Here is a 13070-nt window from a genome sequence, read left to right on the forward strand (position 1 = left end):
TATGCCCTATTGCGCTCACTGCTTGAGCACAACACCCCCCTATCATTCCACACATACTTGGGAGGCATTGAAAACAGCAACAAGGGAATAACAGGATCCCTAAAATAACCATAATAACGGAAAGCACCTTCCAACCCCAAGATCGCAAAGAATCCCAAAACCAAGTACTAAGGTTCCAGTCTCCTACAGGGATATGGATTTCAGAACTGAGAGTATGTAAGTTCTGAATTGCTTTGACAATTGTTGGCGAGGAGTCTGGTACGAAAACACAACAAGCGGACCCCACTAATTTGCATACTCCACCTCGTTCTGCCAAAATGACATCTAATGCCATCCGATTTTTAAGTGCTACCAATCATATTGCCTTTTGCTCTAAGGTCATATTGTAGAGTATGTCCGTGGTCCGGTTGATCGTTCTTTCCAGTACCCTTGCTAATCCCCTAATGTTCTCCGAGTTTGCTATTTGTCCCCAAAAGGGCACAACCGATTTAGCTATGTCCCCCAATACTTGCCCAGGGGTATCTCTGTTGTTGTCTCGCCGTGGGCGAGCCTTAGAAACCTCCAATGTACTAGCTACAAATACCCTGGGTAACAATATTCCTAAATAGCAAGTTCCCTGCCAATCCTTGGGCACCCAGGGAAATGCTAAACTACCACAAACAAAATAAACAGGCCCCCCTACATACAGAGGCCTGTTTTCCCCAGTCAAATTTACAATATTTTTACAAGCTGCAAAATCTCCCATTGGCCTAGTGCCATTTCTCTGTACACAGAAGGGAACCGAGTCAGGACTATGATTTACAGAATAAGAAGGAGGTACAGCGTCCTTATTGCCTATCGGAGCCATTTTAAAGGAAATCAGAGTTTGAAAAGGAAGAGATAGTTTGTCAGACGGCCTAATAGAAGCGACGTTAGGTTTACTTCTATTTGCGAAAAGCGAGCATCCCAGGGGAGTCAATTCACGTTTCTCAAAATCATTTAAATTAGTTCCATCAAAGTTCCCTGAGATGCTATCATTCCATCGGCCAAAGAATAGTGCTCTAAGAGAGGCATAGCAAGAAGTCGTTAAAGGTAGAGGATGTATATACCATCCCAGTCCCTTGTTCCCATGTTGCGGTAAATGAGTACAAATCCAACAATTACTCTTATTAAAAATGGCATGAGTAGCATTCATTACTTTCATCAGAGTGTTATTATAATACTTTTGTCTATGTTGGGAGTCTCTAGGGGACAGAGTGTGAAGGTGTACAGAGGGAGTCAGAACAGTTGGTACGGTCTTGGTCGGTAATAAAGGTTTCAAAGGATAGATTTCTTCGAAATACCAAAGTCCTACAGCAGCAGTTGCAAAAATAACAATAATCATTATCAAAACACAACAGTACGTTTTCGGGGCCCAGGCACATTGTTCATTGTTCGATTTGGTCACCCCCTTATCTAAAAGTGCGGGGAGCAGTGGTGAAGGTGGCAGGCATCGTAGTTTCTCGATCGACGGCCCCAATGTTCGTTGCTGGCGACACTACGGTCGCGTGATTTCTTAGTCCTTCCCAACCCTAGCCAGCAGAATCCCTTTTTTTTGTTCAACAAAACTTTCTCATAACAAAACAATTTTCCGATCACTTCCTTTTCCAGATGCACAACACTCGTGCCGTAGTTCTATTTCCGTGGTCGAAGGTTGTACCTGATGGTACCCAAAATTGTGTGGTCCGGAAGCAAAGTATCGTCACTTCCTGAGGGAAGCGACGTGTCGGTGGCGACAGAAGTCGCAGAGCTCGAAACAGTGTTTTCCGGAAGTGATTTTTCAAAAGAGTGCAGAGACGAAATGGACTGTCCCCCAAGCTCCCCAGGCTCAGAGAACTTCTTTGACGCACTCACAGCGCTGTTTGCTACTCCAGGATCAGAGACTGTAGCATCAGCGAGGGGTTCTGCTTCTTCTGTAGCGTGTGGCGTCGGGTGAGGAAGTTTCTTGACGTGCGTCGCGTGAATCCAGTTCTTCTTTCCAGCCACCCGCACTGCTGTCCTGGTGACCAATAATACCTGATGGGGTCCCCGCCAGCGAGGCGCGAGACAGGAAGACCTCTCGTAGGCCTTCACTAAGACCCAACTTCCGGGCTGTATATTGTGTCCTGGGGCCGTGAACCGTACAGGTAAAGCAGAATTCACCTGGTGGTAAATAAAATACAGAATTTTAGTTAACTGGTTACAGTAGTCTACAAGCAATACATTTTCCACCTCACTCAGGGCTTTAGGTTTTGGGAGACCCCAAATGTTAGCAGGTCTCCCCTTACTACTTCAAATGGAGAAAGCCCAGTTCTAGTCTGAGGTGTGGTACGCATAGCTAATAACACAATAGGCAAAGCATCTGGCCATTTTAGTGTAGTATCAGCACATGTTTTTGCAAGTTTATTCTTTAGAATGCCGTTGTGTCATTCTACCAACCCAGCACTTTGAGGATGTCTAGCTGAATGAAATCGTTTTTCAATACATAGGGCTGCACATATTTGCAAAATTACTGCTGCGATAAAGTGAGGACCATTGTCCGACCAGATGATCCTCGGGAGCCCAAATCGAGGAAAGAATTCTTTTACCATAATCTTTGCAGTGGTCATGGCGGTAGCATCTTTGACGGGGAAAGCCTCGACCCATTTACTGAAGGCACAAATAAATACAAGAACATATTTTAGATTATTACATCGCTCCATTTCAATAAAATCAAAATGTATAACCTCAAAGGGGACAGAAGGGGGCCCAAAACTTCCCCTTGGAGTCACTGTCCCCTTACCCACATTGTGCTGTAGGCAGATCATACAGTTCTGGACATGCCTCTTTGCAATTTCCAGAATCTTGTCAGACCTGTTCTAGCATTCTCGTGATCTGCTGGGCACACACATGCGTAGGACCGTGTGCTATCGTAACCATTGCCAATACATAAGAATCAGGAAGCAACCATTTCCCTTCGGATGTATCCACCCAACACCCTTCGTCATCCAATTTCCCCATTCCTTCAGCCCACTTTCTAGATTCTTCCATCGAGGCATCAGTCTGAATATCTCGTACAGACCCAATACCTTCATCCATTATGCAAACATCTCTTATTTTCCTCGAGGTATACATGTCCGTGCTAAGGTCTGTGGCCGTTTGTCTGGCTATCAAATCTGCAAAAGCATTCCCTTTGCCCACATCATCTATGACCTTGCGATGTGCTGCACATTTCATGATCGCTAACCGTTTAGGGAGTGAGAGTGCCGAAAGTAATTGCACTATCAAGGGGCCATGCTGAATCTTGGTCCCATGTAAGGGTAGGAACCCTCTTTCCGACCACCAACTTTTTCCGAAGTTGTGAGCCACCCCAAATGCGTACTGGCTATCAGTATATATATTTACTCTTCGCCCTTGGGAAAGTTCACAAGCTCGGGTCAAGGCTATAATCTCTGCGGCCTGCGCAGAGTTATGCGAAATTCTCTTAGTTTCGACAATTTTGCTCAATGTAGTAACTGCATAAGCAGCTGTAGATGTACCATTCGAAAGTTTGAAGCAGGAGCCATCACAAAACAGCTCCCCTTCTGCATTATCCAAAGGAGTATCTATGAGATCTATCCTGCCCTTCGTTTCTTGTTCGGTGGTATACAGGCAGTCATGTGATTCTTCGTCACCGCAAACAGTGTTTTGCGGGAAAGATAAGAGTTCAGCCGGATTAAGAACACAACACCTCTTAATTTGAATATGAGGGGCAAACAGAATTAGTTCATACCTTGTTAACCGTGCAGAGGTGAGGTGTTGCGTTTGGGTTTTGTTCAATAGGATATCAACAGAGCGAGGTACCATCAAAATCAAATCATGGCCTAAGACCATTCCCTCACTCTGTTTTACAGACGCGGCAGCAGCAGCAACAGCGCGCAAACATCGTGGCAAAGCGCATGCGACAGGATCAAGGGCGGAGGAGTAGTAGCCGCACGGCCTATTCTTCCCTCTGTGTTCCTGTGTTAACACAGCCAAAGCACATCCATCACATTCATGCACAAACAACACAAAGGCCTTGTCATAATTTGGAGTACCCAGAACCGGTGCCGAACATAGCGCGGTTTTGAGAAGCTCAAATGATGGTTGATGTTCCGATTCCCATGGCAGTGGCAGAGAAATGCCCTTCTTCGTTAAAGCCAACATCGGTTTTACCACTAGTGCGAAATTCAGGATCCACAACCTACAGTAGGAAGCCATACCTATCAGGGCTCTGACTTCCTTCTGTGTATTTGGAACAGACATGCCAGAAATGTGTTTTATTCTTTCAGGTGTCAATCTTCTCCCCTCCTTTGACAGGAGGTAGCCTAGATAGGCAACCTCCTGACAACAATATTGACATTTTTTAAGCAAAGCTTTGTGACCATTTTTAGCTAGATGAACAAGCAACAGTATAGTGCCTTCTTTACAGGCATTTTCAAAATCTGCAGCCAAAAGCAAATCGTCAACATATTGAAGCAGCGTGCAAGTAGGTGGCAATTCAAGGGTGTCGAGCTGCTCTTTCAAGGCTCTACTATAAATACTAGGACTTTCAGTATACCCTTGAGGAGCCCTTGTAAATGTAAATGATCGTCCCCCCAAGGTGAACGCAAACAGATATCTGCTTTCTTTATGTATAGGGATACTAAAGAAGGCGTTTTTCAGATCCACAACACTAAAGTGCGTAGCCGTAGCAGGGATCATTGTTAATATCGTTGTCACATCAGGCACAATTGGAAATTGTGGGGCGACCACTCGGTTAATAGCACGGAGATCAATTATAAACCGGTATGGAATTGCATTGTCGCCTTTCTTATATACGGGTAAGATCGGACTGTTACACAAAACTACCTGTAATCTCTTCGATCACCCCACGATGTACAAAATCGGAGACAATGCATTTCAAAGCACGTTTGGCTTCGACTGATATTTTATACTGCGGGATGCGTTGCAGTTTCACCCCATGTTTCAGGACTATTTTAACGGGCTCAATATGTAACACCGCAACATCATTGTCGTCCACCGCCCACAAACATTCCGGGACAATGCTAAACTCGGGAGGTAAAGGTCGAATCAAGAACTGAGAATTAGGAAGTTGCTGTGGTGAAACCGTTAGCTGTACTCCATCCGAAGAACAATGAATAACTGCATTCAATTTCTTTAACAAATTCAACCCCAGCAAATTCTCTCCACAGTTCGAAGTGAGAAGAAAGGGACAATGGTCCGTAAAGGGACCCAAAGAAACGGATACCGGCGCAGAAACCGGACAGACAGTTGGTACACCAGAAAACCCTACGGAAACATTTGTTTGCCCTGACAGTGGGATGTTTGGAACCCGAGAATGATCAATGGAGCACTTCTGTGCTCCAGTGTCATCCAAAAACTGGTGTTTCCTATTCCCCACTAATAATTCAACGTAGGGGCCTTTCTGATTAACGGGAATAGGCAAAGGTTCCAAACCCTGCTTCGGGCAATCCTCATAATATGGAGCCTCATCAGAAGGAAGCTCTTCGGAAAGGTAGGCAGCAGAAGGGTGATCAAATATGTTTCTCGAGTCCATACTCGAGGTCTGATTTTCCCGTGAAAAAGGTTGCTGAGAATCTTGTCCCCAAACCTTCAATAAAGACATTTTTCTCGGGAAAACTATTCAAATTAGATAATGTAGAAAAAACATTAGCTTGATCACCTTTCTCCATGCAATGCTTAGCCCATGCAAACAATTCCTGTTTCCTATCTGCAGAAACAGTACTACGAGTCACAACCTTTGACCCTGCACCTGGATCAACTTCAATCAATACGGGGCCACTTGGGAGCGGAGGTATAGGTAAATTTAACAAAGGTGCAACTATCGGTGCAGGGGGAAGGGGTGGTGCGATAGGCGGAGGAACAACAACCAAAGGACTAGGAACAATAGGCTGTACAGGGGGAACAGGAATAACAACAGGCGCGACAACAGGAATTGGCAAAGAGCCCAAAATAGGAGCATACGGAGGGGGCGCTGAGGCATCGGGCCTGCGTTCATTTAATAATTTCTCAATAAATTCCTCAGAAACATGGAAATCTTTAGAGGGGTAAATTTTTTGGACTCTGAGTGAAAAGGCTCTATTCATATTTTTAACTAATTCTGACTGCTTTTCTTCATCATATAATAATGCTTTTTCAGCGTTTGTTTTATGACGACATGCATGTTTATCCCTACTTTTAAGCTGCTGCAATGCTTCTTTCTTCCAATTTTTTAACACATCAAAGGCTGCTGGTCTAGCCTTTTTCTTTAACAAGATCGATTCTAAGTATTCAATACGGGGGATCTCAAAACTACAGTTGATTGGCCACTGAAATTCGGAGGCATGTCTGGTCTGTCTGTGCCAAATATCATTAAATATGATACTTCCAATGCCATACTTACAGTACATAGTACACGCCGGCGACCCCTCCTGTGGTGCCGGGCGGCTAAATTCCAAAGATTGTCGATCGCTGCGGAACAGAGCCCTAAAACAGCTAGACAATTTCCCAGGCATTTCACAAAAAATTGGTGTTACCTGGTCCAATAATTGTGTCTGCAGATACAATACGCCAAATTCAAATTGTCAGGGTTAAATTAAGAGCCGGGTCACGACTACACCTGACCAAACCTAAGGAGGACGGTACGGTTTACCAAAGAACTTACCTAACGAATTTTACCTTGTGTTTGGTGGTTTCGGCAAATCTGCCCGCCTCAAAATTGGACCCTCGTCAAGATGCCGTGTCAGACCACACGACTATCGTCCAAGGATCGGATCGTGCAGCGCTGCCGAGGTATTGCGTCTCGATCGGTCGGGCCCGCAGAATCACACCGTCCGATCCCGGTTCGATAGTCTGCGTCAACTGTCAATGATCCGGCATCAATCTTGAGAGTCCCTATTCGGGCGCCAACTGTGGAAACAGAAAAATTGATATGAGACCGGGAAACCCAAAGGAAACACACCAACACAGGTTACAAAGGACATACAAAGCGCTTTATTCAAAGATACAACAATTACCAAAAGTCAATTGACATACGGATAGCTATTCGGCCCTCAGAGTAACAGAACGAACTATCAACGGTAGTTCGCCGTGTTAGTGTGAGAGAGCGAACATTGGGATACTCGGGTTTTTATACTTTTTTATCCAGCTCTGGCCAACCCCCTCGCAAGTTAACCATTCTCAGAACCAGACCTAGGGTTCGTTGCCAGGTCAATCCCATAATGTATGCATTTGATCAGTTCCGCTGATACAGTTGTTCATTTACACATAGGTCAGGGATAGGAAAAGGTCTCAGTTCGCGACCCTAACAAGTGGCCTGCGGGCATATTATTTATTCATGTGTGCGGAGGTCACAATGGGCAGAATCCCACTCGAAATGTCATTCGGCCTCCATTTTGTTGTTCAGGGTGACTTCCACACTACAAGAGAATCTAAAATGGCGGCAAAATCCAAGATGGCAGTTTACACAATACATTAAGGTCAAGACCTTGCCGCAGAATCTATGTACACAATGTTTTTAGACAACTTGGTGTAGGCCAACATACATTCAAACAATGCGATAGGGGGTACAATATTATTTCGATTTCCACAAATGGGCCTATCCACTGCGCCCACAAAACCTGAGAAAGTGCCCTTGGAAGTGCAAATTTGTGTGCATCCCTTAGAACTAAAAAAACATTCCATTTCATGTTTTCAAAAGAAACACATTGAAGAGGGTGGACACCATTGAATGAAATCACCCCTTTGGCACCAAAAACATCCCATATGACTAGCTAACATATGTCAAATATGCAAGCAGCGATACATCTTGAAAATCATCAAACATCATGCCTTAGCTGCAAGCCATACGCGGGCTCCAAAAGTAACATTTCTAAAAAATACAAGAAGCACAATGACATATTGCTGCAAACATGTCCTAGAATGTGCATGATGCTCACAAACAATTCCCTATTGTGGAGTGTTGAAAAGCAGTGAAGTAACAATCCACATGTGACAGAATCTGGCAACATGAACACAATAAACCCCATCCCAAAAGAACAAATGACAAAGAAGTTATTAACAATTGTGACAAAGAGGGCGACACGCCGGAATGGCCACATCCAGACATGCAACAACTAATGTAGCCATTCCATAGGGATCAAGATAAATGAACATCATACCTTTCCCCTGGGTATGCAGTCGACAGTCAAAATTCATCCCAGGAAATAGCCATCATTCCCTGATGGAAGGATCTACGACAATGAAAACAATGAAACAGAGTGCAGTCAACACATCCATTCACCCAAAATGTTAAGATCCACATGCCCCCCTCAGTGACATACAACATATGCAAACAACAATTCAAAAGACAACCATCAACATGTGTCCCAGCACACAAGCAGCAACACCTGCACGTTGCATGTAATTCAATCACACACACTGCATGACTCCCTGAATGACATGCAGCAAATGTGCATGTTACATATCCCCATTCCCAAGCCAATGGCACATACACAACACATGCATCAGTCAACATGCTGCATGAAAATGAGAAGACATCATATATGCAGATAATTGAGCCCCCATAAACACATGGACACCCCTGGAAGACAAGCAATGACACGACAAGGCATGCCACCACCAGCGTAGTATTGGGACAGTGCAGTGAACACAGTCATGGGAGCCCATGGTGCAAAGCACAAGAAGGCCAGTACACAAATACTCACCTCTTGCACTCCAGACAGGATCATGCTTGAGGCAGCATTTCTCAGAGGCCGATGTCAGACTGGAAGTCTGGCCACCAAGGAAACTCCCATGGAAGACATAAGCAGACATGACAAAGCAATGTGATACAGCAAGCAAGGATAAATGCACACAAAAGCTAGGATGCAATGGAACAGTGCAAGGTCAATGCAGACTTCATTGTGACAGCATACAATTGGTCCAATTGTGCATTTGATTGAATGCATATGTACCCTGCACCTAGCTGCAGTCAACTTGAAGCTGCAAACATCATGGTGCAGTATGTTTGGGACACACATGTGAAAACACCAACACTTCACAATGTAGGTTGCCGGTTCACAACATAACAACCCAAAAATGTGCATCAATGGTTCCATGATTGTGGATCGTAACTGGTGCTGCACACCATAATTGAGGAACCCTGAGGAAGAGAGGCCAAATGTGCCGTCAAACCATTACCCCACAAACATTGCAAGGGATGTGAAGTGTTTCTCAGTACACATGTGCAAAGTGCAATGAGACACACACCAGCACAACCATCAACAACTGCCCCAGGCCACAAACAGCTGGCCATGCAACCTACTCCCAAACACCGGAGAAAGGCCACACAGTTTGAACTCCCACAGATTGGAATCTGAAACCTGTGGCTGCACCAAACCATGGAAACAACACCATGCTCAGACCTATGACAGAACCACAGCATGTGACACATGCACCCATGAAGTAGTACCGGTGCCCCACAAGACAATTACATCCAAGGTGATCACACACAGTGCAAGACTCCCAGCCAAACACCACACACGTGTCTTGTGTGCAAAGGCCCTTCACTTACCTGCACAACCTACCCACCTGCTTGCACGCAGTGCAACCCACCAGGAGACACATACACTAGATGCAATGACATGCATAGTAACAACAGAAAGAACCTACACATCCATGACAACACATGAGTGGAGCATGAAAATATGGTAAGAACACCCACTGCAGAAGGACCACAGGGTGCAAGAGGGTGACAGGACATAGGCTACGATCTGCACATGAGTGCAGTGTAGCACAACAGAGAGACAGAGTGACAATGAGAGGGAAGGCCAAGTTAAAAACACATCAAGGAGTGCCCAGCCTGGATTGGAGATGGCCAATGACATGCACTGCAGCACAGTAGGTGTGGGCATAGCTGAGTTGGTCAAGGGAGGAAGACAGTGAAATGAGTACCACTTAAGAAAACATCCTGGCATGGTAGCATGCAACGCACATATATAGGAAACTTCCACATGCAGCCAACACAGGGAACAATGACACATGCTGAACATGCAAGACAGTGCTCATGCTTACCCGCTGACTGAGCCTGCATGGTGTGAATCCTGCATCACATTCATCAGTAACTGTGCCTCCGAATGAGTGACAGGAGGGTCAGTGCCTGGCGTAGGGCATGGGGAGCATGGATGTCAAAGGGTGTAGGGTTTCTCCCCCGGGACAGCAGTCACCGCCTCATTATGAATTACTGAAACAACATGGGACAAGACATTACACCACGCATAGTTAAGCACCATTCACACAGCACACGTGTGATAATACACTGAACCCATAGTTACCTGCACATGCCATACTGAGCACCACCATGCAAACATGCAGGTTGACCTCACTCGGCATGCCTGCATGTCCACCACTGCAAACATCATGGCCTTAAGAGGGCAACTGCACAGCTCAAGTAAAACATAAAACAAAATAAATAAATATAAACCTGAAAGATTAACTCAAAATTAACATGCCAACATCTGGGCCTGGTGTCTACAAAACGGGCAAAAATAAAAAAATAAAAGTAAATTTCATCATGGATGGGGGAGTCCACCCAGTAGGGAGGATGGGTAGGGTGCATGTTAATGTCCACATGGGTAAATGTCCCCAAAATATAAAAGGAAAGAATAATCCCTTCCATGGGCTCATGGTCCACACGGCTACGGTGGACCAGGAGGCATGTCTGTGCTGGCACCCCCATCCTGCATTGAATCTGCAGGTGGAACTGGTGCTGGAGGCTGACCACACAGTGCCCTGGCCTGGTCTGGTCCTCAGTGGCAGCCACCATTTGTGACACTGATGAATGCACCAACAGAACAGAGTGAGGGCTGTGAGGTCACTTTGCACAACCTCACGGGTTACACAGAGTTCCTCTGAGATTGTCTCAGTGCTAACATCTCCTAGTGGAACAGTCTTCTGGTGGCTACATCTTCCACATGGATTGCATTCCTGTGGGCCAATATCTCACGCCTCAGGGCATCCTTGTGTGCCCGACACTCTGCAAGCAGGGATGCCTGCAGACACTGCAGATCTGCCCGTCGGTCCATGACCTGCAGCTGTTGTTCTGCCTCTATTGCTGGGGGGATCATGGAAGTGAGCCAAACTCTCAAAGGCAGCACCCTGTCAGTTTGCGGAACGCAACATCTGCTGCTCCCACTCTGTCTCCCCAGCCTGCACACGTCCTCAACATGTGCAGGGCCCATGCCTGCCTGACGCAAGGGAGCATGGCCCTTGCTGTGATGCCCCTATCCTTGGCTGCAGGTCGGCAGCACTCCCTTGGACATCTGTCCCAGGACCAGAAACCATTACATGGGGAGGTGGCCTTGCAGCTGTAACCACCACAGACAGGCTTGCCACCACTGACTGGCCTTGTGAAGGCACCTGACCCCCTGCAGACTCGCGGGTCCCAACTGCTCCACCCATTGGTGCACTCACCTCCACCAGCATTAAGGAATGCACATCTGGTTCAGCATCAGAGCCAGTTGAGTCCTAAGAGTCAGAAGAGTATTCAGCACAGCCCAGGATGGTCTATAGCACCAGTACGCTTTGACGCCCTGCCACGCCACATCCTCCACTGGTGGTATGAAGCACCACAAACCCTTCTTCAACCTCCTCCTCCTCTGCATCTGCTGCATCCTCACCTGCTCATGGACAGATAAAGACATGCAGAGTCATGTCCAACGTGTCTACAGTGAACATGTGTATGACATTGCTGTCATGCAGCAAAATGCAGAGCATGTTGCCATAAGAAATACAGCATCAACACACTATGGACAACAAGCTATCTGATCATGGCAAATGCAGACTGGCAACAAAATTCCCTTTTCAGGGCCATGCTGCCAGTGGACACATTGCCAACCAACAGGGTCGTTAAGAAGCACATTATGGGTCATGGTATCACAAACTGTTGACTAATACCAGTGAAATGGCCATGAACATGTATCTCTGTGACGTGCAATTACATCACATGGCAACAGGCAGACAAACATATCCACATACAATCTGCATCCATCACATGCTACACCGGTGTTGTCTTGGTGTTGTCTTGGGACAGAGACTTGGACACAATGGGAACATGCTGTAAGCCTGGGGAAAGGAAATAGTCCCACGTGATGTATCAAGAAAAGACAAAATCAAGACAGCTAAGGCTGAATTCTTCAACTCTGAAATAGAGCATGCAGACAACAAGTCCAGCAAACCCTTCAATATTCTGAAGAGTATTGAAAAACCCGCGTCCCTCACTCCTCCTTTTATGCCCACAGAGGCAGATTGTAACACGGTCCTAAATGCCTTTCAAGCCAAAACGGAAAAAGCCAGACAAAATATTATTAAGGCTAGATCTTCCGTTAAACAGGACATGCGACTCACACAAATGGAGGCAACTGTCAGAGAACAGTATTTCAAATTTGACCCCATTTCACAGGCGGATATGCTAGAGGTGCTGAATAATATGAATCCTACTACTTGTGTAGAAAACATCCTACCTCCTAGTATTATCCTCCAACACAATGACATTTTTGCTCCTATCCTTCGGAGAATAGTGAATGCATCTTTCCAAGAGGGCACAGTTCCTAGAGATATGAAGAAAGTCACTATCACACCGCTTGTAAAAAAAGCTGGCTTGGATCCTAAGGATCCAGCTAACCTTCGCCCTATAACTAACTTGAACTTCATACTCAAACTCCTAGACAAGGTTGCAACACAGCAACTTCAACACTTTGTAGAGAACCAGGAAGTTTTGCACCAGCAACAGTCAGGCTTCAGGGCGTCTCACAGTACTGAGGCAGCCATGCTGGACCTGCAGAATCAGATGCTGAGCTTGCTTGATAAGAATAAGTTAAGGATGTTAATGCTCCTTGATCTAAGTGCCGCTTTCTACCTAATGGACCATCATCTACTCATCAAGGCCCTTAGAGAAAACGTGGGATGTTCCGAAGGAGCCCTGGACTGGCTTTTGTCATTTCTATCTAACCGCCAAGCTAGAGTCCACTGGGGTAACAGTTTTTCTGATCCCTGTGACATCCTATTTGGAGTTCCCCAAGGGGCCAGTTTATCTC

The sequence above is a fragment of the Ambystoma mexicanum genome, chromosome 3q (assembly GCF_040938575.1).
Source record: "Ambystoma mexicanum isolate Mex_15411 chromosome 3q, UKY_AmexF1_1, whole genome shotgun sequence".
NCBI classification, from domain to species: Eukaryota; Metazoa; Chordata; class Amphibia; order Caudata; family Ambystomatidae; genus Ambystoma; species Ambystoma mexicanum.